Source organism: Lynx rufus, unplaced genomic scaffold, assembly GCF_022079265.1.
Source record: "Lynx rufus isolate CCGP_SWC_20201006 ecotype Redwood Valley unplaced genomic scaffold, mLynRuf1.p SCAF_14, whole genome shotgun sequence".
Classification (NCBI taxonomy): domain Eukaryota; kingdom Metazoa; phylum Chordata; class Mammalia; order Carnivora; family Felidae; genus Lynx; species Lynx rufus.
In genome coordinates, this window is record NW_025814828.1 from 6431835 (window position 1) to 6458067 (window position 26233).

Consider the following 26233-nt stretch of genomic DNA (forward strand, 5'->3'; position numbering starts at 1 on the left):
TTTGTCATTCCAGATCCTAGGCAATCTCAGTTGCTGACTTGTCCCTAATATCTAGAGTCGTCACATAATTTCTTGTCCCCATCGGGACACTTTTGAGAGCGAAAAGGCAGCACTGTTCTTAATGACCTTGAACAACAGGCATCAGCCAGAATCCTCTCAAGCCAAAAGACAAGTGGATATGTTGATGTCTTGAAATGAGTCATAGTTAGCACATTAAGTTTGTCCTGAAATTCTCAACTCAAATTTGTGAAAAAGGTGTTTTTTTTTTAAAAAAAGGTTTATTTTGAGAGAGAGTGTGATGGGGGGAGGGGCAGAGAGAGGGAGAGAGAGAGAATCCCTAGTGGGCGACGTTGTCAGCACAGAGTCCGACCCAGGGGCTTGATCTCATGAACCGTGAGATCATGACCTGAGCCACCCAAGGGTTGGACGCTTAACCGGCTGAGCCACCCGGCCCCCTCCCCCCCCCGGGGAAAGTTTTAATGCCAGATGGTTTGTAATTGTTTCCCAGCAAGCCTGGAAGTGCGTTCATACACACTCATTCAGGCACGGTTTCCAGGCTGTTGTCAGTTTTCTCGTGTGCGCTGTGTTCTGCACATTCCTACAGGCCCTACCGTGATGGCCGGGAGGGCACGCCATCTCAGGGTGTCACCCACATGCTGCCACGATGCAGTCTTCCCGTTGGGTGTTTCTTCCCTGAACATTAGGTAATGAGAGCATAGCTTTCTCTTGTCCCCAAGTTGGCCCTCGAAATTTTTTCACGCTTAAAAATTACTTATTTTATTAGGCATTGCTTAAAATAACAAGTTGAATGCAGCGGAGAAAACATTTGTCTATACAGGGGGTTACCAAGCAAGTGTTAAAAATGATGTTATCATACAGGGGCACCTGGTGGTGCAGGCAGTTGAGCGTACGACTCTTGATTTCGGCTCAGGTCGTAGGTGATCCCAGGTTGTGGGATAGAGCCCTGCGTGGGGCTCTGCACTGAGCGTGGAGCCTGCTTTCTCCTCTCTCTCTCTCTATCTCTCTCTCTCTCTCCCTCCCTCCCTCCATCCCTCCCTCCCTCCCATCCCCCGTTTGCACTCTCTCTCTAAAACTACAACAACAAAATCACAATACGATACAAATGGCATATTTTTTGGCATTGAAATGTGTTCACTATATACCGTAGTGCGTTGCTGTGACCTCAGGGGACCTGCAGCCCAGTTGGGACTTGGAGCGCGTCTAAAACGTGTCCTTGGAGTCGTGCGGGCCGCGCTGAGACGTGCACACCACCGCCATGTTGTTTGTACCCCCTCAGACTTGATTTATTTATCTCCCTGTGCTTCGGTGTCGTGCGATTAGATCCCATTGAGAATTATTTTAAGAAGCAGCCCGATGAAACGTCTCCTGGACCCCACTGACTGAGAATAGAGTTGTACGGAGTGCACGCGTTCCTTCCTCTCGGGGGCCCATGGGAGAAATTGTGCACATGCTTCGTTTTTGGGATACAAATATCTACTCATACTTGTTTCTTTGAATAGATGTCTGGGAAACTCCAGAAACCGATTTTAGCTCCGTGCAACCGATGTAAACTTGTGTCTGCTGGTAGGCTTTGCCTACGTCCTCATCTGTCAGCTCTAGCTCATTCTTCACGCCATTACCTTCCGTTTGCCCTGATTTCCCCCAGTTAATTATTTTAGTTTTGCCATTGTGCGTATTTGGAACCCACTTCAAGTGTTTTTCTTTCTCCGGGTGGAGAATTACTAAGTATTTCAATGAATGAGAGCAGTGTGGTTTCTTGGAGGTTGTTGGCTCACGACAGCTTTTGAATTCTCATGTGTTAGTAGCATCTTATTTTAATCTGGCTGCTTCCCGCTGAAATGCATCGGGCAGAGCATATTTCTAAATTTAGTGTGAGGGAGGCTCGGTCAAAAGCAGCTGGCCAGCGGACCCGAGGTCAAGCTTTCTAGGTCTTTCAAGTCTGAAAATTAAACTTGTGTAAAATCACTTTATGAAAGAAAGATTCGTAACAATTAGCACTCTGGAATCACTTGATCGTCCTGGGAAAAAACTCACACCATTTAAAAAAACAAATTCTCCGGCTTGAAGTTACCTCGAATGGAGCGGAAATTCTTTTTCTATCTCTGGCAGCAAGGTGCGCGGTTTCCTCTAAACTCCATTGAAAACAGGACCTTGGGGCCCCGGATGTGCTCCATAACTTTTGTCGAAAAGCAGGAAGTGAAAATGAGGTTATGGAAGTAAAAGTTCTTCAATGTCTGCCACTAAACAGGTATAAAGAATTAGCACGGGGGCGCCTGGGTGGCTCAGTCGGTTGAGCGTCCGACTTCGGCTCAGGTCATGATCTTGCGGTCTGTGAGTTCGAGCCCCGCATTGGGCTCTGTGCTGGCGGCTCGGAGCCGGGAGCCTGCTTCCGATTCTGTGTCTCCCTCTCTCTCTGCCCCTCCCCTGCTCATGCTCTGTCTCTGTCTCTCTCTCAGAAATAAATAAAACATTTAAAAAAAATTTAAGAATTAGCACAGAGAGAATTGGTGTTTCTCGATTTACGAGAAGGAAAGCTTGGGAATAACTTGTTGGGATCAGCTCAGTGCCTCGGCTGCCCTCCGTTAGTCACCCCTAGTGCCGACAGTCTCCCACAGGTCAGGGGGCCATGCCGTGTATCTTAGCGTGACTCCCGGGTCGTCATCTGCGGCCACACGTCTGCTTCGTGACAAGGCTATGAGCTGATTGCATCATGCATGGACTACGATGACAAGGGCAGTTTTGGCCAACACTTGCCTAGTTTCCGCTGTGTACCAGGGAGGGTTCTCTGCTCTCCTTGTGTATGAAGCGCGGCGTGTACCCCTGACGTCGTCATGAGGGTTCACTTACACACCTCGCGCAGAAGAGGACCTGGGGTGCGAGGATTCCCGACCCCAGGATCTGCACGCAGCTGGCACGGGGAGCCGGGCGGTTCTCGCGGAGCCCTCTGGCCCCAGTGTCCGTGCTGGTAATCGCCTGGCTCACTTGTCGGTGTGGAAGCACAGGAATGCGCCTGGAGGACACACGTCTGAGGACCAGGCTTGGGTTCCAGGGAGAGCTTGCCGAGAGGGTAACATGCACGAGTGACGCAGAGACGTTAGCCGTGATGCAGTACTTGGACTTGGATGTATGGTTCTTTCAAAGGGTGCAAAGCTGGGGAGTGTGAAACCAGTTAGGAGGGCTTGCACATAGCCCGGGCAGAAGCTGGGGGCGTGGTGTTCTTTTTGAGGTGGTTGTCGTAGGGACTGACCTGTACGTTGTAGGATGTGTAATAGCGCCCCTGGTCTCTACCTACTACGTGCCAGGAACCCTTCTTCCCCCGTTGCAGCAACCTAAAATGTCTCTGCCCATCGCCAGTGTCTCTTGGGGGAGGGCATAATCACCCCCAATAGAAAACCTCTGGTCTAAATGCTGGGGGCAGGAGTGACCCACAGTGTAAACCACAACAGAATTCCCAACGGCCTCTCCTCCCAGCTGTTGAATTTGACACTTAAAAATTCCAGGGCCGTCCGGCTGGCCGCCTGGCTAGCATGTGACTCTCCATCTCAGGATCATGAGTCTGAGCCCCGTGTTGGGTGTAGAGATTCCTCAAATAAATAAAAACTTAAAAAAAATCAATTTTTGGAAAAGTCTCGGGCTTAAAAATCATTTTGAAGGCGTCTGTTTCCAAAGGGGCATAGAAAGTTGGGGATTTCTATGGGGATTAGAAAGTTGGGTATTTGGGGGTTTACCTTTACAAGAGTTGTTCAGCTTTTTTCTTCTTTTTCCTTAAACGTTCATTTATTTCTTTTGAGAGAGAGTGTGTGCATGTGAGTGTGGGGGAGGGTCAGAAAGAAAGAACAAGAATCCTAAGCAGGCCCCGTGTGATCCCACGATTCACGAACCGTGAGATCATGACCTGAGCTGAGTTCAAGAGTCAGAAGCTTAACCAACTGAGCCACCCAGGTGCCCCCACCTTCTTTCATTATAGTGAAACTCCAGTATGTTTGTGTAAGAGTGTTGGGGTTTTTTAGTCTTGATTTGATGTGAATTTTTATGTAGGGCATCTTTCTGATCTCCTGAGTATGGAGGTAACACTTAAAGGACGATGCTTGGTGACCAGAAACAGATGTGTGGATGTGTGTGTGTTTTAATACTTAGTTCTTAAATGAGCAGATCATGGACACTGGTGTCCCAGATTTTGGAGTATGTATGTAAGCAAATAATTGAACGTAATTGTTTTACAAAAAGGATTTGCTTGCAGCATTGTTAACTGAAATTGAAGACAGTACGGTTGACCTTTCCAGGTGAGTGGGAGATAGCAGGTGTTTGCAAATGATAGAAACTGAAATGTGATCACTAGGGCCGTATGATGTTCGGAAACTTTTAATCATAATTTCAGTGAACAGATAACGCGCCTGACAATTACATTTAAAATTATGCTCAGTGCTCACTGCAAAATGTGGAGACAGTACTTTGGGAGATGAGGAAGAGGTTCAGTGGATTCTTTCCTACCTCATGATGCACGATGCCCTCTATAAACAAAAAACTGAATAGAGTCACCTGAAGATTGTCTTCATACAGTTTAGTATTGTATCTGTGGGGAGGGATTCAGATGGCTGTTGACTGACAGTTTGCTAAGTAAGAAAGATCATGTTCTCCTAATACTTTAATATGTCTTCTTTAAATGTTGTGGTTATTTTTCTCTCACTGAAGATCAGATCAGTTTCATGCCACTAAATGAAATTTAATCACTCGTTCTAATTTAAATAATAATTGCTTAGAAGCAAATATTGTACGACTGATAGCTTATTAAAATTTGCTGTGGGTTTGTTTTTTTCTATTGCTATTGGCTCTAGATTCTAGATAGATTATATAATTATAAGCCCAGTCAAGTCATGCCATTACCTTGTATCAGATTTTCACGTGACAAGCCATATTTGGGTCTTTCTGTATGAAATCTGCTTGGTATATCATAGTGTGAGTCAGGAAAGAGCCTTTCGTTTGTTGTGAGCGGCATATGGTTGCCTCTGTTGGGGTGGGGTGGTGGGTGAATGATACATGTGCCTATCCGTATGCATCCAGATACATCAGTGTGAGTGAGAAGCATTGACTCTGTTGGTTGTACAAGCCTGAAAGGCTTGTTATTAACATCATAGTAGATTAAAAAGGAAAAGGAAAATCACAGAAATCAAGTTTGGTGTCTGTTTTTCTCCTTTTTGAACAGTTGGTACTTTCACGCTGAACTTCTAAACCCTACCAACATAATAAAAAGTCATGTTTTGCAGGAACAAAGGGATATTAAATGACTTACTAAAGAATAGATGGAGGGGCGCCTGGGTGGCGCAGTCGGTTAAGCGTCCGACTTCAGCCAGGTCACGATCTCGCGGTCCGTGAGTTCGAGCCCCGCGTCGGGCTCTGGGCTGACGGCTCGGAGCCTGGAGCCTGTTTCCGATTCTGTGTCTCCTCTCTCTCTGCCCCTCCCCCGTTCATGCTCTGTCTCTCTCTGTCCCAAAAATAAATAAACGTTGAAAAAAAAAATTTAAAGAATAGATGGAAAAAAATGTGTTTCCCTATTGATCCCTAAATAAAAAAGGAATGATTTTCCCTGAACATTTATTTCCCGATCCCCACAGTGCTAACACGCTTTTCCTGAGAGTTGAGAAAAACCATAACGACTTTCTTTTGGTTTGGATCCTACTCTTAATTCGTTTCCAGTGCACACCTGTTACAGGCCTGCTGTATTGTGGGCTCTGAGCTGTAAAGAAAATGGGTCCCAGTGATGGAGATGAAACAACGGCTTCATTGGGTTTGTCTTGGGTGCTCGGGACTTTTGCAGTTTGGGTTTCGTTTTGGTTTTTGCGGTTCTGTTTTCTGTCGTGGTCATTGTGTTGTTGTTTTTAAATGTTTTTTAACGTTTATTCATTTTTGAGAGACAGAGCATCAGGGGGGAGGGGCAGAGAGAGGGGGAGACACAGAATCCCAAGCAGGCTCCAGTCTCTGAGCTGTCAGCACAGAGCCTGACGTGAGGCTTGAACCCACGAACCGTGAGATCATGACCTGAGCTGAAGTCGGACGTTTATCCAACTGAGCCAACCAGGCACCCCTCATGGTCATTGTTAATAGAATGTCTGGATAACAGTTTGTGATGTTTGTGGTATTTGTTGAATGAGTAAATGAATGAATGAGAGCCCAGAGAATGTTCTGGTATGCTTCTTTAGTTCTGTCCCCTAGACCCCCTCCTGTACAGAAGTAGTGTAGGGTGCTTGTGTTCTCATGAAGAAGGAGACCATGAGGAACTTCATAGTGAAAATAGTAATGGCGAGGATGTAGAAATTATACCCGATTTCTCCTCCTCCACCTCCTCCTATTTTAAGTTTATTTACTTATTTTGAGGGGGGAGTGGGCAGAGACAGGAGGGGAGAGAATCCCAAGCAGGCTCCGCACGGTCAGTGTGGAGCCTGAGGTAGGGCTCGAACTCACGAATCAGGAGTTCATGACTCAAGCCAAAGTCAGGAGTCGGATGCTTCACCAGCTGAGCCACCTCGGCTCCCCTCAGTTCCTTCTTCTGAACTCATGGTTAATATCATCTTAGAGTTGGTGCTGAAGGCACTGACTGCTTCTCCTTTGTCATCCCCCCATCTCCCCATTTGTCACAGTCTTTAGATTTGTGTTAATATGGTAACCACTGGCCACATGTGACTATTTGTACTTTAATTAAAAATTTAAAAAAACTTAACTTTTAAAAAAAACTTTTAAATGTTTATTTGTGAGAGAGAGAGTCAGAATGCGAGTGGGGGGAGGGGCAGAGAGAGAGGGAGACAGAGAATTGGAACAGTCTCCAGGCTTCCAGCTGTCAGCACAGAGCCCGATGAGGGGCTCGAACCCATGAACCGTGAGATCATGACCTGAGCCAAAGTCGGATGCTTAACCAACTGAGCCACCCCAGGCATCCCACGCAGGTGTCCCAAAATTAATAAAATTTAAATGTCAGTTCCTCAGACACACTAGCCAAACATTTCAAGTGCTTAGTATCTACATGCAGCTAATGAATACCTTATTGGTCAGTGAAGCCAGGGCGCGGAAAGTTCTATTACAGAGACGAGAGATGGTTATTCAGATTTTTGCCTAAAGGTATTCCAAGGAAGAGAGTGTGGAAAAAAAAATACGATTTCACACCAGGTTACTAGAAAAGAGAATCAAAATTAAGCACATAGAGGGGCGCCTCGGTGGCTCAGTCTGTTGAGCTTCCAACTTCAGCTCGGGTCATGATCTCACGGTCTGTGAGTTCGAGCCCCATGTCAGGCTCTGTGCTGACAGCTCAGATCCTGGAGCCTGCTTCAGATTCTGTGTCCCTCTCTTTCTGACCCTCCCCTGTTCATGCTCTGTTTCTCTCTGCCTCAAAAATAAGCAAACATTAAAAAAAAATTTTTTTTTGAATTTAAAAATTAAGCACATAAAAAAAATTATTACATGAAAGCTAATTGTCATGTCATCTTGGAATATTAGAGGTAAAGGCAGTATCTAAGCAGTATCCTGGATTTAAAAGTCATGTGAAGGATCTAGAATCAAAATGATATCAGATTTCTTAATGACAACACTGGAAGATAGAAAAGAGACTGAGCAGGGCACCTGGGTGGCTCAGTTGGTTAGATGTCCGACTTGAGCTCAGGTCATGATCTCACGGTTTGTGAGCTCCAGCCCTACATTGGGCTCTCTGCTGTCAGGGCAGAACCTGCTTGGGATCCTCTGTCTCCCTGTCTCTTGGCTCCTCCCCGACTCGTACTCTCACTGTCTCTGTCAAAAATAAATAAACATTAAAAAAAAGAGGAAAGAAAAGAGCCTGAGCATAGAATTCTGTGCAGATAATGTTCACTCAAATTTTGAAGTCATGGGATGCCTGGGTGGCTCAGTCCGTTAAGTGCCCGACTTGGTCCCAGGTCATGATCTCGTGGTCTGTGGGTTCGAGCCCCCATGTCGGACTCTGTGCTGTCATGACAGCTTGGAGCCTGGAGCCTGCTTTGGATTCTGTGTTTCCCTTTCTCTCTGCTCCTCTCCTGCTTGCACTCTGTCCTCTTCTCTCTCTCTCTCAAAAAAATAAATAAACATTAAAAAATTTTTTTAAAGAATTTTGAAGTCCTCTCTTCACGAGCTGTTAATTAAGGGTAGAATAAAGATATTTATACATATTCAGGATATAGGTAACATTTAGTTTTTACACGTCATTTCCCTGAAATCTAGAGAATGTGTCCGGCCAAAATGAGAGAGTAAACCTAAAACTGGACAGAGTTGGGATCCTAGAAACAGAAAGAGATACAGTGTATTCTCAAGATGTTGTTATGGTTTCAAGGCATGAAGTCTATATAGCAGGCCTGATGCTGACAATTACAGACTGGAGCAGAGGCAAGACATTTCAGAAGGTCTGATGTGTATTTGGGAGATATAGGGATGATTGAGGAGGAAACACATAGAGGTGACAGATTATCTAAGAATTTTGATCATGTGAAAAACAATCAAAAGACTGTGGACAGTACTGGAAGAATTACCAAAGGATACAAAGAAAAAAAAAAAAAAAGAAAGGAAACTAAGAAAATAAAAACAAACACAATTAGTAACTCCAGGAAAACAAAAGGTTTGCATAAGAAAGGAATTGTAATCATACCATACTGCTTGTTTGGGAGTGCCCATTCCATTGTCAAAGTAATATCTGTCAAATACACATTTAACCAAAAACTATGACACTATTGGGAAAATGTGGGCAGGTAAGCAGAGAATTGAGGGTGGGGATTTAAAAAAACCAAAATCCTTATGTGTATTTCAGAAAATCAAATAAATATTATCTGAAGCTGATAGGAAATATTATAAGCATGTCTTTTAGAAACAGGGAAGTCATACTAAGGATCACTGCCAGTAATTCCAACAGTTCAAGATTTGAAAGTGGTTGCTTTGGGAAGTAGAATTGGGGATAGATGGCACTATAAAAAACTTGGAAGTAAAGAGAGGAGCCTTTTGCCTCACCTGTATTTTATTTTTTAAAACAATGTACATGTCGGGGCACCTGGGTGGCTTGGTCGGGTAGGCATGTGATTCTTGATCTAGGCTCAGGTCATATTCTCGTGAGTTTGAGCCCCGTATTGGGCTCTGCGTTGGCAGCAGATTCTGTCTCTCCTCTCTCTCTCTCTGCCCCTCTTCCCCCCTCAAAATAAAGAAATTTTTTTTAAACAGGCCAATTTGGAGTGGATTATGAGGGTTGTTATAAAAAAAACATAAAATAGTGTACATGCATTATTTTGAAAGGGATAAAAATGCTTTGGAACATGGAAGTATATAGGATGTATCTGCTATAAAATTAGAGAAATCTTAGTGTGGTCAGCCTTGGCAGGATTGATATTTCAGCCAGATAATTCTTTGCTAAGAAGGGCTATCCCGAGTGCTTTACTAGATGGTACTAACATTCTTCCTCCGGTCTCAACAGCTAGAAATGCCCAGTGTCCCGTGGGAGACAGCCCCGTTTGAGAACCACTGCTTTAAAGGATTTAAAAACTGTTACTGAATGAATTTGTGGCAATACATAAAAATGCTATTCGGTATCAGTAATTCAGGAAACAACAGCTTCGTTACACAGAACTTGAACCCCGTAGCAAATGAAGTGTTCGCAATTCTCTGGTTCCTCCTGCCAGCGCCCGGCTTAGCCCCTGGCTCTCGGCCCGGTTAACTCAGGGCTCACTAAAAAAAGAAAGGGCTCAGGAGGAAATGGCAGCTTCTTTGTCATGCTCAGTGGCCTCTGAAAACATAGTTGACATTTTTTGCATTGTTTTCCCGATGGCACAACTTGAATTTCTCTGGGGTGCAAATGTTAATCATTATGGCAACTTTGGGACAATATGGCAGCCTTTGGATGTATTTCTGTGGTCAGTTGGCTGCGGGATAGACAGACACACACATTCTTCCCCCCTGTGCATCCCCCCCCCCTCCTCCAGCATCCCTGTGCAACGCTCTTGGTTCAGTTCTTTGCAAGTGTTTTCCCTGAGAATTTACAAAGGAAGTCAACAGGAAAATGGTTCCTCAGATTTTTTGATGTGGATAAAACCTCATAAATAATTTAATGCCCTCATTTCACAGCCGAGGAATCTGTGGTCCAGGGAGAGTTGCTTATAATTAATTAGGAGCAAAGTGAGACCTGTAAATCTGCCCTTCTTCCCCCCCCCCCAACTTTCCTTCCCCACTCCCCTTCTCCCTCTTTCAGTACAATGTGTGCGCACAGTAATACTGTGGGATGAAGACAGAACAGGGTAGGAAAACGGATCAGGCATCTGGCAAGTTGTGTTAGCAATTTTCACACAGTCAAGGGCTCTGAGCGCCGTGCACCGGGGGCCCGAGCGCTTGTAAGCTTGGAGAAAACGGAAAAGAGAAGTGGTTGGCTCGTCCAGGGTGCCCCTGGCTCCTGCTTGGGCAGAACTGTGTGGCTCGTGGAATTTTGGAGTCACCCCCCCCCGCCCCCGGGAGTGTGCCATCCGCGGAGCCACCTTACCCCAGTGGCCCCCTCTTCCCCATGCGGGACAGGGTGGCCCCATTCTGGCGTCCTGGCACCTTGCTACACACATCCGCTTTCCCAGCACCCCGAGAGTGCGTGTGATCCCACGGCCCTCTGGCCTGCAGCTGTTGCCTCCAGCACCACTCAAGCTGCAACCCTTTTCTTTTCCTCCTCGCCGGGCCTCTTGGGCCAACAGGGATTTTGCTGCCTCCAGGAAGCCTCTCCGGATTTCTTCCATGGGGCGAGCGTGGGCAGACAAGACAGTGTGGTTGCTTGTCATCCCGTCCTCTGCAGTCCTCCTAGCGGACTCCAGCTCAGTGGCAGTTATTTGTTAGTCCCTCCATGATTTTTGAGAGCGGTCTGTCCCTAGACGCCAGGGACCCCACACCGCCCAAGATTTCCTCCTAGTTCTCTGCACTCTCGTCTCTCACTGACAGCTCCTTCTGTCAGGGTTCCATCCACACCGTGCGGTCTGTAGACCAGTGGTTCTCAGCAGGGCACTTGTGCCCTCCGGGGGGACGCCTGGTAACAGCCAGGGTCAGCTTGGGTTAGCACAGCAGAGGGGGCGGGGCGTGTGGATTGCCACCTGCATCGGACGCGGGGAGCCCAGGCGTGCGGCTCAGGGCACAGAGCAGCCCCAACAACAGTGACCTGACCCACAATGACCGCGGTGCCCGGGGCGAGAAACCCTGTTTGGGGCACTCCCATTCAGGCCCATAGGTTTTGAAGGTCATGGTCGTGGGATGAGTTCCAGACTTAACTCTGCAACTGTGATGTCTCCTGCTTGCTCGGGGGGGGGGGGGGGGGGGGTGTGCTTAACTACCTCGTTCACAGTCCACTGAGAGACGGAATAGCATTTCACCGCGTCACACACAGAAAGTCTCCATTTTCCTCTCCTCGGTCCTGCGTCCCAGGAAGTGGTACCGCCTTCCAAGTTGTGGCCCAAACCCTGAACCCGGAAGTCATGCTGGGTTCTTTTGTCCCGTCCCCAGTCCCCATCATGCATGCTTCCCCCCCTCCCCCTCGCGCGTCCTCTAGGTCAGAATGTCTTCGAACCCGACACACTCTCTCCGTTTCACGATCATCTTTCCTGCCAGCACGGTGCCGGCCACGAGCGGCTCTGCTGATCAGGAGCTTCTCTGGAGTTCGTTCTAGGCGCGACAGGAGCCCCCGGAGAGTTTTTTAAATAGCAGGAGGGTCAGATTTTCTTTTCTCATGAAGCCTGGTGCTGGCTGAAGAATAAGGCGTAGTGGAGCTTGTGTAGGATCAATTTCTTTCTTTTTTTTAACGTGTCTTATTTTGAGAGAGAGAACGAGTGAGGGAGGGGCAGAGAGAAAGGCAGAGAATCCTAAGCGGACTTTACACTACCCGTGCAGAGCCTGATGCAGGGCTCGATCTCACGAACCAGGAGATCATGAACTGAGCTGAAACCGAGCCTTGGATGCTTAATCAACTGAACCACCCAGGCGCCCCAGATCAGTTTCCTTTCCATGGGCTGCAGAGCCCTCTGGGACTTGGGACCTGTTATTACTTAACCTCTGGTGCCCAGCCTGCCAGACTTCCTCCCTCTTGGAGATCATTCTCACCACGGGACATTTGCACTTGCTGTGTCTGCAGCCTGGCCTCCCTCACCCGCGCTCACGTGCTCCCTCCTCCAAGAATGCTGCCCCAGGCCCCACCCGAACTCTGGTGACTCTGTCCCGCCACCAGCTGGGGTTTCCGTAGTTCTGTCATCCGAAATGATCTTGCCGTCTATTTGCTTTGTTTATTGTCCCTGCTGTTCCATCCTCACATTCCCCCCTTTCCACTGCCAGGTTGGGGACACCCCACAAGACCCATGTGTCTCTAAGACCCTCGGAGTGGCACCGAGCGCTGTTTCCATCTTCCACAAGGCCGAACGGCAGTTGTTGTCAGGAGAAACTTTCTGACTTGGGCTAAACCTAGTAACACCTGCGTTTTCACTTAGCTTGTTTTTGGAGGGTAGAGAAGAACGTGTCTGGTAAGAGCCGAGTCGATTTTTCAGTTACTGAAATTCCCTGGTGATGTGATCGTAATTGGTTCTGCAATAATGAACGTTTTGAACGGATCCGTGTGAACAGTGTCATCGTGTGCTTTAAAGAGGGGAGGGAGCCTAAGATTCACCCTTGGCTCTTGTGTGGCATTGGACACAGTTAGTATTCCGGTTTTGCAATAGCCCCGATTCACATACCTGCTGGCCTCGAGCGGTCTCTGCGTGGACGCTTTTGCCTTACTTTGCGTATTTCTCATTAACAGGTAACCGAAGACAGAAAGCGGGCCTCAAAATAAACCCTCGAAGGAAGAAGGGATTTGCCTACATTTGGCTCTGAGTAAGTGAAATTGTAAAATGGATTGCTTATTATGTAATAAATATCCTGTCGACCTCTCCATATTTTCTGTGCTTAAAAATGAAACGGTACTGCACTGGCTCTGAGTATTGGAAAACGGTGATGTCTCAGGATTTCTTGTAACAGGTGATTTTGCTAGCACAGAAAAAATATGTCTGCATAACACTTCTTTTTTTTTGTTTAGCTTCTGGAAGTCAGAAATTTTAGGAAACAGAAATGGAGGTCGTTATTAAAATGTGTGCGCTTTTGCGAGAAGCCTCGTTTCTGCTGTTCTCTAGCATACACTTTTGAGGTACTTAATTTGTCCTTAGAAGGCTGATTTACAACAAACAGTGGCTTTTGACTCTCTGTCTGCCACACGCTCCCTAGTCTTATTTGTTCTTCTCAGAAAGTGTCTGGAAGATGACGGGCTACCGACGGGCTACTTGAGGACCAGCCAGCATTTTCCATAAAATCCTTGCTTGGGCACCACTCTGAGGCAGCCTGGCCTGTGACGTAGGCCCCCGCGGGGCTGATTTCCTTCATTCTGAGCCCTGCCTGGACTGTCGTTAGAGCAGAGAGAATCCCCGGTCACTTAGAACGGGGCCTTGTGGGGTCTGGAACTGTCATCTTGGCCCCTGTAATGCATCCAGTTCACAAGAAGGCCTAATTCCCGCTTGAGTCAAGACGGTCCTTTCCAGCGCACTTTGTATGGAAAATCTTTCACCTCCGGGAGAACCGTGCTTGGGATCTGTTCCTTCTGGAGTATTGCGGAGTCTACACAGAGGTGTGAGATGGGTCTTGTTCTGGGGGGTAAGCATTACAGGTGCATGAAGTGGGGGATGCGACCCAAAGGCATGGTGTGGACGGGTGGCCCTGGGATGGTGTAGACAGTCCCTGCTGAGCGAATTCTGAGGAATTGTACCGGCATGTGCCAGAGCACCGAGGAAGGCTGGACCTTCCTCCTGGAGGGGAGACTCCAGGTGGGCTTGGTGACGGGTGGAGTTTGGACGCAGACTGAAGAAGTATGTTCTGGATGGGGGACCAAGTCTGTGGGCAGAGGTGAGGAGCCAGGAACAGGAAAGCTTTCTTTTCTTATTTCTTTTCATTGGAGAAAGTTGATAGATCAGGCTGGTGGAATCGAGGGGGTGGTGGAGGAACAGAAAGGGCGTGAACTTTGCACGTACCCCTGCGTACAGAATATTCCGAGGAGACTTGCTCTAGTGCTAGAACTCCCGTCTCGTACCTACCTGGACACACGTGTGGAACGCGACCCCATCGGTATCAGAGGGACACCCTGTGGCCTGAAAGGACACCAGGGGTGACCCCCCACGGGGAGGAAGGAACAGTAAATTGTGACGAAATACCTCAAAAAGCACCTACTGGGTGCCAGATGGTGCCGGTTCTTGGTAACCCCTTTATCGAGAGAATCCACACAGGTGACCGTTGACTCACCGAAAGCGTGCAGTTCCGCAGTTTTCCGGTGTATACCCGGGGTTGTGCGCCCAGCACCACAGCCTGTAGCTGGAGGCTTGCATGGACTGTTGTCGCAGTGTCGCTCGCTGTTGCCGCCTCCCCGTGTCCCTGGCAGGCAGCCGGCTACTTCCTGTGTCGGTGCATTCACGCGTTCCTGGGTGTGAAGAGAGCCCTGTGGGGTGTGTTCTTTGTGTCTGACTCCTGACTCAGCGGACTGTTTTCTTTTTCTTTAATTTTTTTTTTTTTTTTCAACGTTTATTTATTTTTGGGACAGAGAGAGACAGAGCATGAACGGGGGAGGGGCAGAGAGAGAGGGAGACACAGAATTGGAAACAGGCTCCAGGCTCTGAGCCATCAGCCCAGAGCCCGACGCGGGGCTCGAACTCACGGACCGCGAGATCGTGACCTGGCTGAAGTCGGACGCTTAACCGACTGCGCCACCCAGGCGCCCCTGTTTTCTTTTTCTTTAAAAAAATTTTTTTAATGTTTTATTTATTTTTGAGAGAGAGAGAGAGAGTGAGCGCGAGCGGGGGAGGGTCACACAGAGAGGGAGACACAGCATCCGAAGCAGGCTCCAGGCTCTGAGCTGTCAGCACACAGCCCGACGCGGGGCTCGAACCCACAAACCTGAGAGAGCATGACCTGGGCCGAAGTCAGACGCTCAACCGACTGAGCCACCCAGGCGCCCCAGCAGACCGTTTTCGACACTCACCTGTGTTGTCACACGTGTCTGTCCTTCATGCCGTTTTATAGCCAAGTACTATTCCGTTGTATGAATAGACCACATTTTGTTTATCCGTTCATCCATCAGACAGTTATCTTGAAAGCTTCTATTCTGAATTAACGTTCAACTTGGCAAGAAGTTGCGAGAAACAGTACGGTGAGTTCCAGAGTATTCTCCCCACCTTCCGTCTTGCATCTTCCTGAGCTCTCACAGGAGGAAATGGGGGTTGGCACTGTTGACTCAGATGCACGCCGTCCGTGGACCTCACCAGTCGTCACGTGCGCTTGTGCGTTTGTGTGCGTGTGCGTGCTTGCGTGGACCGCGTACGGAATGTTCTCACACCTGTGCGTGCAGCCGCTGGTGAGTCTGACACAGACGCGGAACCGTTCCATCGCCGGGAACGCTCCTCGTGATACTCCTTTATGTCACCCTCTCCAGCGCCTGGCAGCCGCTGGGTTCTCCATGTGTACAATTCTGTCACGTCGAGAGTGTTACATACACGGCATCTGGCCTTGGGAGACTGCCTTCGTTCACTCCGCCTCAGGCCCTGGACAATGCAATCGAGTTGTGGGTGTCAACAGCTCGTGCCTTTGAAAAAGTTTTTTTAGTGTTTGATTTTGAGAGAGCATGAGCCGGGGAGGGGCAGAGAGAGAGAGAGAGAGAGAGAGACACACACACACACACACACACACACACACACACACACACACACACACAGAATCGGAAGCAGGCTCCAATCTGTCAGTACAGAGCCCAATGTGGGGCTTGAACCCACGGACGGTGAGATCATGACCTGAGCTGAAGTCGTACGCTTAACCGTCTGAGCCACCCGGTTGCCCCTCCGTGGGCATTCCTGCCTCCCCCTCTCCTTCCCTCACTCGCCCTCCCTGTCCAGAGCCTGGAAGTGATCGAGGACCCCGAAGTACTCACTGTTTGCTTTTGGGCTGTATTCTGTTTGCCCACTGGAGAGTGTGTGTGTGTGTGTGTGTGTGTGTGTGTGTGTGTGTGTGTGTGTGTTGGGCTTACTCAAACGCTTGCCTTGGGCTTTCTCCTTTTTCTCGGATTGCTGTCCTTTTTTGAGGTCTAAGTCATGGGATGGGCGACCAATTCCCACCAGTTCCTTTTTATTCAGACAATCTAAGGAGAGCGTAGTGGCCCAGGTAGTTGTAATCAAAGAGCGCCATGGCTCGGAGAAATGGTGCCGTGGAGCCTGAAGGGGTGGTTACCTGTTCGCATAGATTAGAAGTGGACATTGAAGTAGGGACAAGATAGGGCCTGTGGTGTGTGTCACCTGGGCCGTGCACCATGTTGCAGACTAACCCACCTATGGGGGTTTTCACACTCAACTCGGTGAAGGTGGTGCCCCTGAGGGGTCTTTCCGCGGGTTTAGGGGGCGCTGGGGTAGAGTGGGGTGTTGCTGATCCATTGTATCAAAAGCAGTAAAGCTTCACAGGTGCCCTGGGAACCATAGCTTCTTGATTTAAAGGTATCAGTTCCGTGTGGATAACTGGGCAGGACAGTTGCCTTGTGTGGTCTCCAGCTGATCAAGAGTCCTCGGTGGGGTGCTGTTGGATAGCACGATTCAGCTTTCCGTTCTGCCTTTCCATCTGCCGTTCAGATTTACTCAGTGTTCTTTCCTTTCAAACCGCGTTTGTCTTCACCTGCTTTCTCAAATGCCCAGAACGCACACGCAGAGCCACGTAGACGCTGCCTCCAGGTTATCAGGAAAGCTGCTCTCTTGTGAGAAGCTGGGTATTCCTTTCGTCTTAAGCCCAAGCAGACTGGGAAAAGTGTGCCGTCTTCCCAACTAAGGGATTGAAAGTCTAGTGAGTTTCTTCATAGTGGAATTTTGACTCACATGGACGTTCATTAAGTTCTTGATGAGTTAAACTCAAGAATAAACTCTTGGGGCGCCTGGGCGGCGCAGTCGGTTAAGCGTCCGACTTCAGCCAGGTCACGATCTCGCGGTCCGTGGGTTCGAGCCCCGCGTGGGGCTCTGGGCTGATGGCTCAGAGCCTGGAGCCTGCTTCCGATTCTGTGTCTCCCTCTCTCTCTGCCCCTCCCCCGTTCATGCTCTGTCTCTCTCTGTCCCAAAAATAAATAAACATTGAAAAAAAAAAAAAGAATAAACTCTTGAACTTGGATTTAGATTCTGGGTGTAACATGGCTAGGAAAGGTCCTCAAAATGATGAAAGAATTCTTTCGTTTCTGACAAAACTCTACTCTTCTGTCTCTTGTAATAAATCAAAGTATGTTGTTTTTCTTAATGGTTCCATTATAACCCGTAATGTTCCCAAGTGTCTCTCCGTTTAGGACACTGCTTGTCAACTAGAGTGCTCCCCGCCCCCCAGGGGACACTTGACAAAGTCTGGAGACATATTTTTCGGGACTGGGGTGTGCGTGGGTGGGGATATTGACCTCTAGAGAGTAGGACTCGGATGCTGTTAACGTCCTCCAGCGCACGGGACGGCCTCCCTCCCACCCTCCCACACCAAAGAGTTGTCTGGCTCAGATATCGATAGTATGGAGATTGGCTGGTGTGGGATATGACCCAAAACTGTGCATATGTAAATTGTCACCCTCTGTCTTCTTCATAGTACGACTATAAGTGTGCTCATGGGTGTGAAGCATCGTGGTGAGGAGTTACACTTTTAGCTCTCCTGCCGTGACTCCAACACTCAATATAACTACAAATTTGGAAAAGAATAAGGTTATAGCCACAACTGCGATTCCTAAATAATGTTTCTCTTTGCATTAAGAAACACAGTTATGACAACATGATCTTATGTATAATTCATAGGCATCAAATCTGTTTAACTTCATTTAACTTATAATCTATCAAGGAAAATAATTTGTGTAATTTGTGATTTCTTTATGGTCAGGAGGAATTCTGAATTTATTACTTAGAATAATTATGTAATTTTTCAAATTCCCCACCTTTATAAGACCTCTGTATGCACAGTTAGCAGATTTTTAATGGATTTTTATTTTAGCAGATTTTTATTTTATTTTCAACATGAAAATACTCCCCTACAAAAAGACTATAATGGAAAGGTCATGCTTTGCTTAATACCTATTTAAGTCAGATTTACAAAGGATTCTTTTTTATTGTGATGAAATACGCATGACGTATAATTTACTATCTTAACCTTTTTTTTTTTTTTGAAAGAGAGAGCTTGTGTGAGTGAAGGGAAGTCAGAGAGTGAGAGAAAGGATCTTTTTTTTTTTTTTCAAAAGGTTATTCGTCATTTTTGAGAGGGAGCACACGAACAGGGGAGGGGCAGAGAGAGAGAGAGGGAGAGACAGAATCCCAAACAGTCTCCACACTGTCAGTGCAGAGCCGTCTCAGGGCTCAAAATCACAAACCGTGAGATCATGACCTGAGCCCAAATCAGGAGTTGAATGTTTAGGGGCGCCTGGGTGGTTCAGTTGGTTAAGCATAGGACTTGAGCTTAGGTCATGATCTTGAGGTCCATGAGTTTGAGCCCCACATCAGGCTCTGTGCTGACGGCTCAGAGCCTGGAGCCTGCTTTGGATTCTGTGTCTCCTCCTCTCTCTGCCCCTCCCCTGCTTACACTCCTCTCTCTCTCTCAAAAAGAAACATTAAAAAAAAAAAAAAAAAAAAGAGCGGGACTTTTAACCCAGTGAGCCACCCAGGCGCCCCTGTCTTAACCATTTTTGAGTTTCATCTCAATGTTATTAAGTTCACATTGTTGTGTAACTTTTGTCATCTTCCCAAACCAAAACTCTGAGCCATTAAACCCTGAATCCCAGTTCCTCGCTGTAGCCCCTCACCCACCATTCCACTTTGTGTGTCTACAGATTTGCCTGTTCTAGGTACCTCTATAAGAGGAATCAGACAGTATTTGTCTTTTCGTGTCTGGTTTATTTCAGTCAGTATAATATCTCCCAGGTTCATCCATGTTCTGGCAGGTGTCGGAATCTCCTTCCTTTTCAAGGCTGAATGATATTCCTTTGTGTATAGAGACCACATTTTGTTTATCTGTTCATCCATCGTTGGGCGGTTGAGTGGTTTACAAAGAAATATTTTGAAGTTGAATCCATTATGTCTGGACCATCACTGTTTTTTAGACCTAGTAAATGGGGACACCTGGGTGGGTCAGTCCATTGAGCATTCGACTCTTGAATTCAGCTCAGGTCATGATCCCAGGGTTGTGGGATCCAGCCCTTTGTTGGGCTTGGAGCCTGTTTAGGGTTTGGTTTTGTTTTCTTTCTTTCTTTCTTTCTTGCTTTTCTTTCTTTTCTTTTCTTTTCTTTCCCTCTTTTTCTCTCTCTCTCTCCCCCCCTTTCTCTCTCTCTCTGTTTCTCTCTCTCTCTCCCTCCCTCTCTCCAACTCTCTCCTTCCTTCCTCTCTTTCTCTCTCTCTTTCCCTACCCAGCCTGCCCCTCTCCCCTGCTTGCACTGGCTCTCTCTCACTTTCTCTCTTAAGAAAAACAAAAAAAAGTAGACATAGCAAATGATTCTGGTTGGGTGTGCTGAAAGCGTGTTGTACCCACACAGAAAATGCCACAGCTTCCCTCATGCACGTCCTCAGGTGCAGTTAAGACAACATTCTACTATTTTGGGAACTGCAGTTGACCCTTGAATACACAGGTCTGAACTGCGCCGTCCACTTAGACGCGGATTTTTCGATAAATACGGTGCCGTCTTGTAAATCTATTTTCTTTTCCATGTGATTTTCTTATATTTTCTTTTCACCACCTTACTTTAAGGATATAGTATGTTGGGGGTGGGTGCCTGGGTGGCATGGTCAGTCAAGTGTCCTGACTCTTGGTCTCGGGTTGGGTTATGATCTCACGGTTTGTGAGTTCAGGCCCCACATGAGGCTCTGCTCTGATGGTGTGGAGCCTGCTTGGGATTCTTTTGTTGTTGTTGTTAATTTTTTTTTTTAATGTTTACTTAATTTTAAGAGAGACAGAGCACAAGCACGGGAGGGATGGAGAAAGAGGGAAGCACAGAATCTGAAGCAGGCTCCAGGCTCTGAGCTGTCAGCATAGAGCCTGACACGGGGCTCAAACTCACGCGTGGCAAGATCACGACCTGAGCCAAAGTCGGATGCTCAACCACCTGAGCCACCCAGATGCCCCACCTGCTTGGGATTCTGTGTCTCCTTCTCTGTGCCCTTCCCTACTTGTGTGCTCACTCACGCTATCTCTTTCTGTCTCCTCTTCTGTTCTATCTTTCTCTAAGTGAATAAACATTAAAATTTTTTTTAAATAAAAAAAAACCCCACAGTATGTTGGCACCTGGGTGGCTCCGTTGGTTAAGCTTCCAACTCTTGATTTTGGTCAGGTCATGTTCTCATGGTTCGGTTTGTGAGATCAAGCCCCTCGTCAGACTCCGAGCTGACAGGGTGGACCCTGCTTGGGATTCCCTGTCTCTTTCTCTCTCTGCCCCTCCCCTGCTCACGCTGTCTCAAAATAAACTTTTCTTTTTAAAAAAAAAAAAAAGAATACAGTATGCAATGTGTATCACATACAAAATATGTATAAATCGAGTGTTGATGTTAATGGATAAGGCTCCTGGTTAACAGTAGGCTGTTCATTTGGGGCAGTCAGAAGGTTTACACAGATTTTCAGCTGTGAGGGGTGGGTGTCCCTACCCCCTGAATTGCTCAAGGGTCAGCTGCCCTCTTCTGAGATGACTTCATACATTTGTCCCATGTGTTTCTTTATTCCCTTAGCTTCCAAAGGAGAGAGCAGTGAGTGAAAGAAGTATTTCACACAGTAGAAGTGTCCAGAGAGGTACCCACACCCTTCGACTTCCCGCCATGCTCTCTTGAAATGAGATCTCTTTCCTCCCTCCCTCCCTCCCCTCGCGTGCCTCTGGCCACAACTCTCTTTGACAAGTAACCGTCCGCCAACAGTCCCTGAATGGCATTTCTTCTTCCCACCTCCTGGGACCTCACTTCTCTGCAAAAGTATAAACTTTGGCTCTGTGCGCGTCAACTTCTGAGGCCCTTTGCAATCAGCACGTTGAAGTCTTTACGTGAAAAGATTTTTGGTTATTCTGCCGTGTGGTGTCTGTAGTTGAAGCATCATCTGTGAAAACTGGCGTTCTGACTTTGGGATCTGACTCTGTCCCCGCATATTATCGCAGTACTTAATCCTAAACCACCTGCTCTTTATTTAACAGGAGTATCGTTCACCTGTGATGAGTTTATAACTTTATTTACATGCAGCAATCAGAATGAGTTTCTTTTGACGTTGTGGTGCAAAGTAGGGCGGCAGAATTGCTGCCGATTTATCTGTTCGTTTGTTCTGCAGATAATGAGTGCCTTCTGAGCCCTGGGTGCCAGGGTTGGAGCAGGACGGTTCCTATGGCTGCACACCAAAGATTCGATTTCGTTTTTGGTTGGGGGTGGAAAACGTAGCGGGCGAGCACGGAGCTCCGTGAAATAGTTGAAAACCTGTCACACAGGTTTTCACACACTATACTACAGATATAGTATCTGTAGCGGTTTGCCTTACAAAACAAAGTGCTTTGGTGGCGTTTCTGAGTTCTTCAAAATGCACGTCCACTTTTTTATTTCGAACTGATGGAATTAGACGGTTATCCACTTGCCGTTTCGTAAACCTAAAGAAAAGCTTCCTTTGTGAGGCAAGTCCTCCTAGCAGGAGGGCTTTCTGGCTAAGACCGTGGGCTGCATTTCTTGTTTATGTTACATTGCTGATTCATTTTCAGTATGACTTAAAATTTAATTTTTGGTTTCTTTATCAAATTAATTACATTATTGGGTGCTTTCGTGATTTCACGGAGCTCACCGCATTTGATAGCAGTAGAGGGCAGGGTGTATGACCTTTAGTAATTTTTCCACCCGTTTTAAAGACAGTTTTCTGTGTGACCACACAGTGTTTGGCTCACAAGGTACGTATTCCTTCAGACTCCAGATTTCAGTTGCAAATACCACGTTTGCACCGAGTTCCCTTCCCAGTGTTTACTTACATAGAATACCGTCATTCCGTGCTCGGGAGCTATTTGTCTTTGTCAGCGGATGTAGGTAGAATATTAATCTCGTATGAAATTCAGATAAGGAGAGAACAGATGGATTTATGGCTCTTGAAACCTCTAAACTCTGCAGCTGTGGGGAGTTGTTAAGCTATGAATAAAGAAATTCTGGACCATGGCTAGCAAGGGCTGGCGTGACCCGATTGGTGCTGAATCCATCGCCCTGTTAGGGATAGATTTCTCGTGGCACGTCTTCTCTGGTTTGGGGTTAATGCTGTCCTGCTGCGGTCCGGCCTTCCTGTGGGCCAAGAATGAGTTCTCAGCGGTGTCCTTCACAGGAGTCTCCTGGGATGCGGGCAGAGTTACTCCGCGTCCCCAGAGGCAAAAACAAGTGGTCAGGTGTATTTCTTTCGTGGTTGAGGGGGGCCGTGTGTCGGCCGGGTACAGGTGCAGGAGAGGGCCAGCATCAAGGGGACACTCCCAGGCATCTTAGGACACGCAGCCTGTCGCCTTCAGTGAGACCTCATCGAGAGGACAGAAGCACCTGCAGATCATGATGGGGGATACGGGGCCACGTTGGGATTTGAAAATGGCAGTGAAGTGATCGAGTTTGGGGACCGTTGCTTTGACTTCAGCTGATGCCCCGAGCACACCACAAGATGATGCTTAGACGCAAGAAGGTCTGCTTGGCGACTTGCCTCCCGCGCCTGGGCTGGGACGCACGTTATGTAGAATTACGGAGGACAGGGGCCTCAGGTGAACGGGTAGGACCCATTGCCCCGTCTGTCTCAGAGTCCCCAGCCAGAAAGACGTGTCCTGTCTAGAAAGTGCAGAAACGGTTCTGAAAACGTTACCTCTCTGTTGATACAAGCGAGTGAGTGTCCCCCGGCCACCAGCACCTCGTCACTTCATCGGAGTGGAAATGCCCTGTGCTGGGCTGTATTAACTGTCTAAAGATTAAGTGAGCTTCATTAGTGTGTTCATCACGCACCCCTGTGCTAGGTGGGCCAGAACAACGTTAGCCAGAGGCAGTTTTTTCAACAGCTTTATTGACACATAATTCACATACTGTCACATTCATTCATTTAAAGTATCTGATTTGATGGTGTTTGGTGTATTCACAGAGTTGTACATCCTTCACCAAGATGTTAATTTTAGCGTATTTTCAACGCCCCTCGGAAGAAACCCCATGCCCCTTAACAGTGGCTGCCCATTTCTTCCTCCGTGGCTCCTGGCAGCTGCTAGCCTGTGACCCTCAGGATTGACCAGTTTGGGACATTTTGTAGAAAGGGAATCATACTCTGTGTGGCCTTTCGTGACTTCTTTTACTTTGCATAATGTTTTCAAGGCTCATCCACGTTGTAGCGCGTGTCAGTGATTCATTCCTTTTGCCACTCCGTCGTATGGATTGACCCCGTTGTGTCTGTCTGTTCATCAGTTGACGGGCACTTGGGTGGTTTCCACCGTTTGACCACATGAATAATGCTCCCCTGAACATTCCGGTGGAAGTTTTTGTGGGGATGTATGCAAGCTAGGATCAAGACGACCCAATGAACTGTTGGCTATCAGAATGATATAGGAAGGTTTTTAAGATGCAGCTTTACATTTTAAAAATTATTTTGATTACTGGGGTGCCTGGGTGGCTTAGTCGGTGGAGCGTCCAACTCTGGATTTCAGATTCCAGGGTCATGGGACAGAGCCCTGCATCGGGCTCCACGCTGAGTGTGCAGTGTGGGTAAGATTCTGTCTCCCTCTGCCCCTCTCCCCTGCTCACACGCACGCTCTTTCTCCCTCTTAAGAAAAAAAAAGTTACTTTTAGGATTTTAAGTTCTATGTGAGATAACTGTACTTTAGAAAAAAAAATTTTTTTTTAACGTTTATTGTTGAGAGACAGACAAAGCGAGACAGAGTACAAGCAGGGGAGGGGCAGAGAGAGAGGGACACACCGAATCCGAAGCAGGCTCCAGGCTCTGAGCTGTCAGCCCAGAGCACGACGCGGGGCTCAAACCCGCGAACCGTGACATCATGACCTGAGCCAAAGTCAGACACTTAACCGATTGAGCCATCCATGCGCCCCAAGAGATAAGTGTACTTTTGTGTTTTGATCTTTTTGCCCCCAACTCCTCTCAAAGCATAGCATAACAAAGCTGTTGCATATTTAGTAGCCCATGTGTCCTTCACTGGGTTGGGTTGAACCCGTGGGTGTGAAAGTGCTCTGTGTGGGTCTGTGTGGCTCCATATTTGAGCAGATGCCAGTGCTGTGAGAGGGGGTGCAGTGTCTAGAACAGGTTTCTAGATGGCGGACAGTTCCAGAAGACCAAAACTGGGGCCAGGTCGGTCGGAGACGACGGGATTACACAGTGAAATGAGGCAGGTCATTTACACGGGTCCACAGATCTTGCTTAGATGAGTAATTGAAGTAGGTGTCCACCCTTTTGCTTTTGCCCAAATTTGCAATTTTAAGCCAATCTAAATATTTCCAACTTTATACTTTTTTCATGTAAATTTAGAGTAAATGTTTTTTTCCTTGAATATATTGTACACCTGAAACTGATAGAACATCCTATGTCATACTTCAATAAAAAATATAGATACATACACGCAATTCTTTTTTGTAAGTTTATTTATTTATATTGAGACAGAGACAGCACGCGTCGGGGAGCGCAGAGAGAGGGAGACAGAGAATCCCAAGCAGGCTCCATGCTGTCAGCACAGAACCTGACGCGGGGCTCAAACTCACGAAGCTGTGAGATTATGACCTGAGCTGAAACAAGGAGTTGGGTGCTTAACTAATTGAAACACCCAAGTGCCCCAAAAACGCAGTGTGTAAAATTACGAGGTGAAGATCAAGTGGTCAGTTTGTAGAAATTCCAGATTTCTTTGAATAGCGTGACCTCGGCACAAAGAGAGTTTTTCTTATTTTCCCAAGTGTCAAGCCCCAACTGTGTGTGGTGTTAGTTTGAAGGTGCCCGCCAGTTGTTTTCCCGAGGTCGTCCAGAAGCTTGCACCGGTGTTAGGTCAGTGAAGAACTTCTCCGATAACGAAGGGTCGCCTCCAGCCGAATTGTCTGCGCCGAGATGGAACCATTCACATCCGCGTGTTCAGTGCAGTACCCACTAGCCACCTGGGACCCTAGAGCATTTGAAACGAGCCTCATGCACCCCAGGAACTGAGTTACGGGTTTTGTTTAGTTTTAATTCACCCAAGATTAAATAGGCGCATGTGGCCAGGGGCCGCCCTGCTTGAACAGGGAGGATGGTTTGGGAGCTTTATCTGGTGCTGGAGTGCAGTGAGGCTCATGGTGGTGGTTTGAGACGGGGACGTGTTTGGAGAAACGCCGTACAAACTAGGTCTTTATTTTGGTGGATACCTGGAAACCAAGGTGGCACCCGACCCCTTCAGAACAGGGACTCTCCAGTGCGTAGTTTTGCAGTCGTCGCCCCCACCCCTTCCCTGGACATCTGGCAGCGGTCTGGGGGGCATTTTGGATTGTCATAACTCAGAGGAGGGTGCTGGTGGCACCAAGTGCGTGGAGACCAGGGACTCTGTTCAGCCTCCCGCAGTGCCTGGTAAAACAAAACTCCCTGCCTTTGCGTGGTTTTCTCTCAAATTGAATTTAGGGAAATGTGACCCTTAACTCTGCACGTTCACCAGCATAATGAGAGATAGCTGCAGTGCCCAAAGCAAGTTGGCTCACTCGCCTCTCCCAAAAGATGTAGAAAGCATTTGAAAAGGTCCTCTTTTGCAAGCCAGTCTTGGCAACCTTTGGCAGGAACAGAAACGATTCATTGGATAATTGCAAGGGAACTCGAACTTCCTGTTAAGTGGTGCGGTAGAATTTGTAAGAGCGCTAACTGGTAAACCTGTCCCCAACACACATAGCAGTTGGAGGTGGTCCCCCACTTCCTGCCCCCCCCCCAAACCAAGGGGCCGTGGTTAGAGTAGCCCTAACCAGCCCTTCTCATGCTGAGAAACACGAGTGGTCAGCGTCGTAATTAGTAACACGTACATGTTTAAGCATTGAAACTGAAAATTCGATTCTGCCAAGCTTGGAGCAGGGAGAGAAGGAACCCCCAGAGACGGGGGGCTGAAATGGGGCTGTGTTGGCCGTACGACGTGGGATGAGATGCTGCAATAAAACAAGCAGTGCCCTGTGCCTGAGGACAAATGGGTCGCCTGTGATAGGAT

General features: G+C 47.6%; 1 protein-coding gene across 2 annotated transcripts in view; it reads left to right on the forward strand.

The window, feature by feature from the left end:
* TBL1X (transducin beta like 1 X-linked) overlaps nucleotides 1-26233 on the forward strand; it is a 234530-nt gene that overhangs the window by 73254 nt on the left and 135043 nt on the right. For both annotated transcript variants that reach the window (XM_047075875.1, XM_047075874.1), the window contains exon 2: nucleotides 12806-12879. The gene's annotated coding sequence lies outside the window, so the exon portion shown is untranslated. The remainder of the gene's footprint in view (nucleotides 1-12805; nucleotides 12880-26233) is intronic.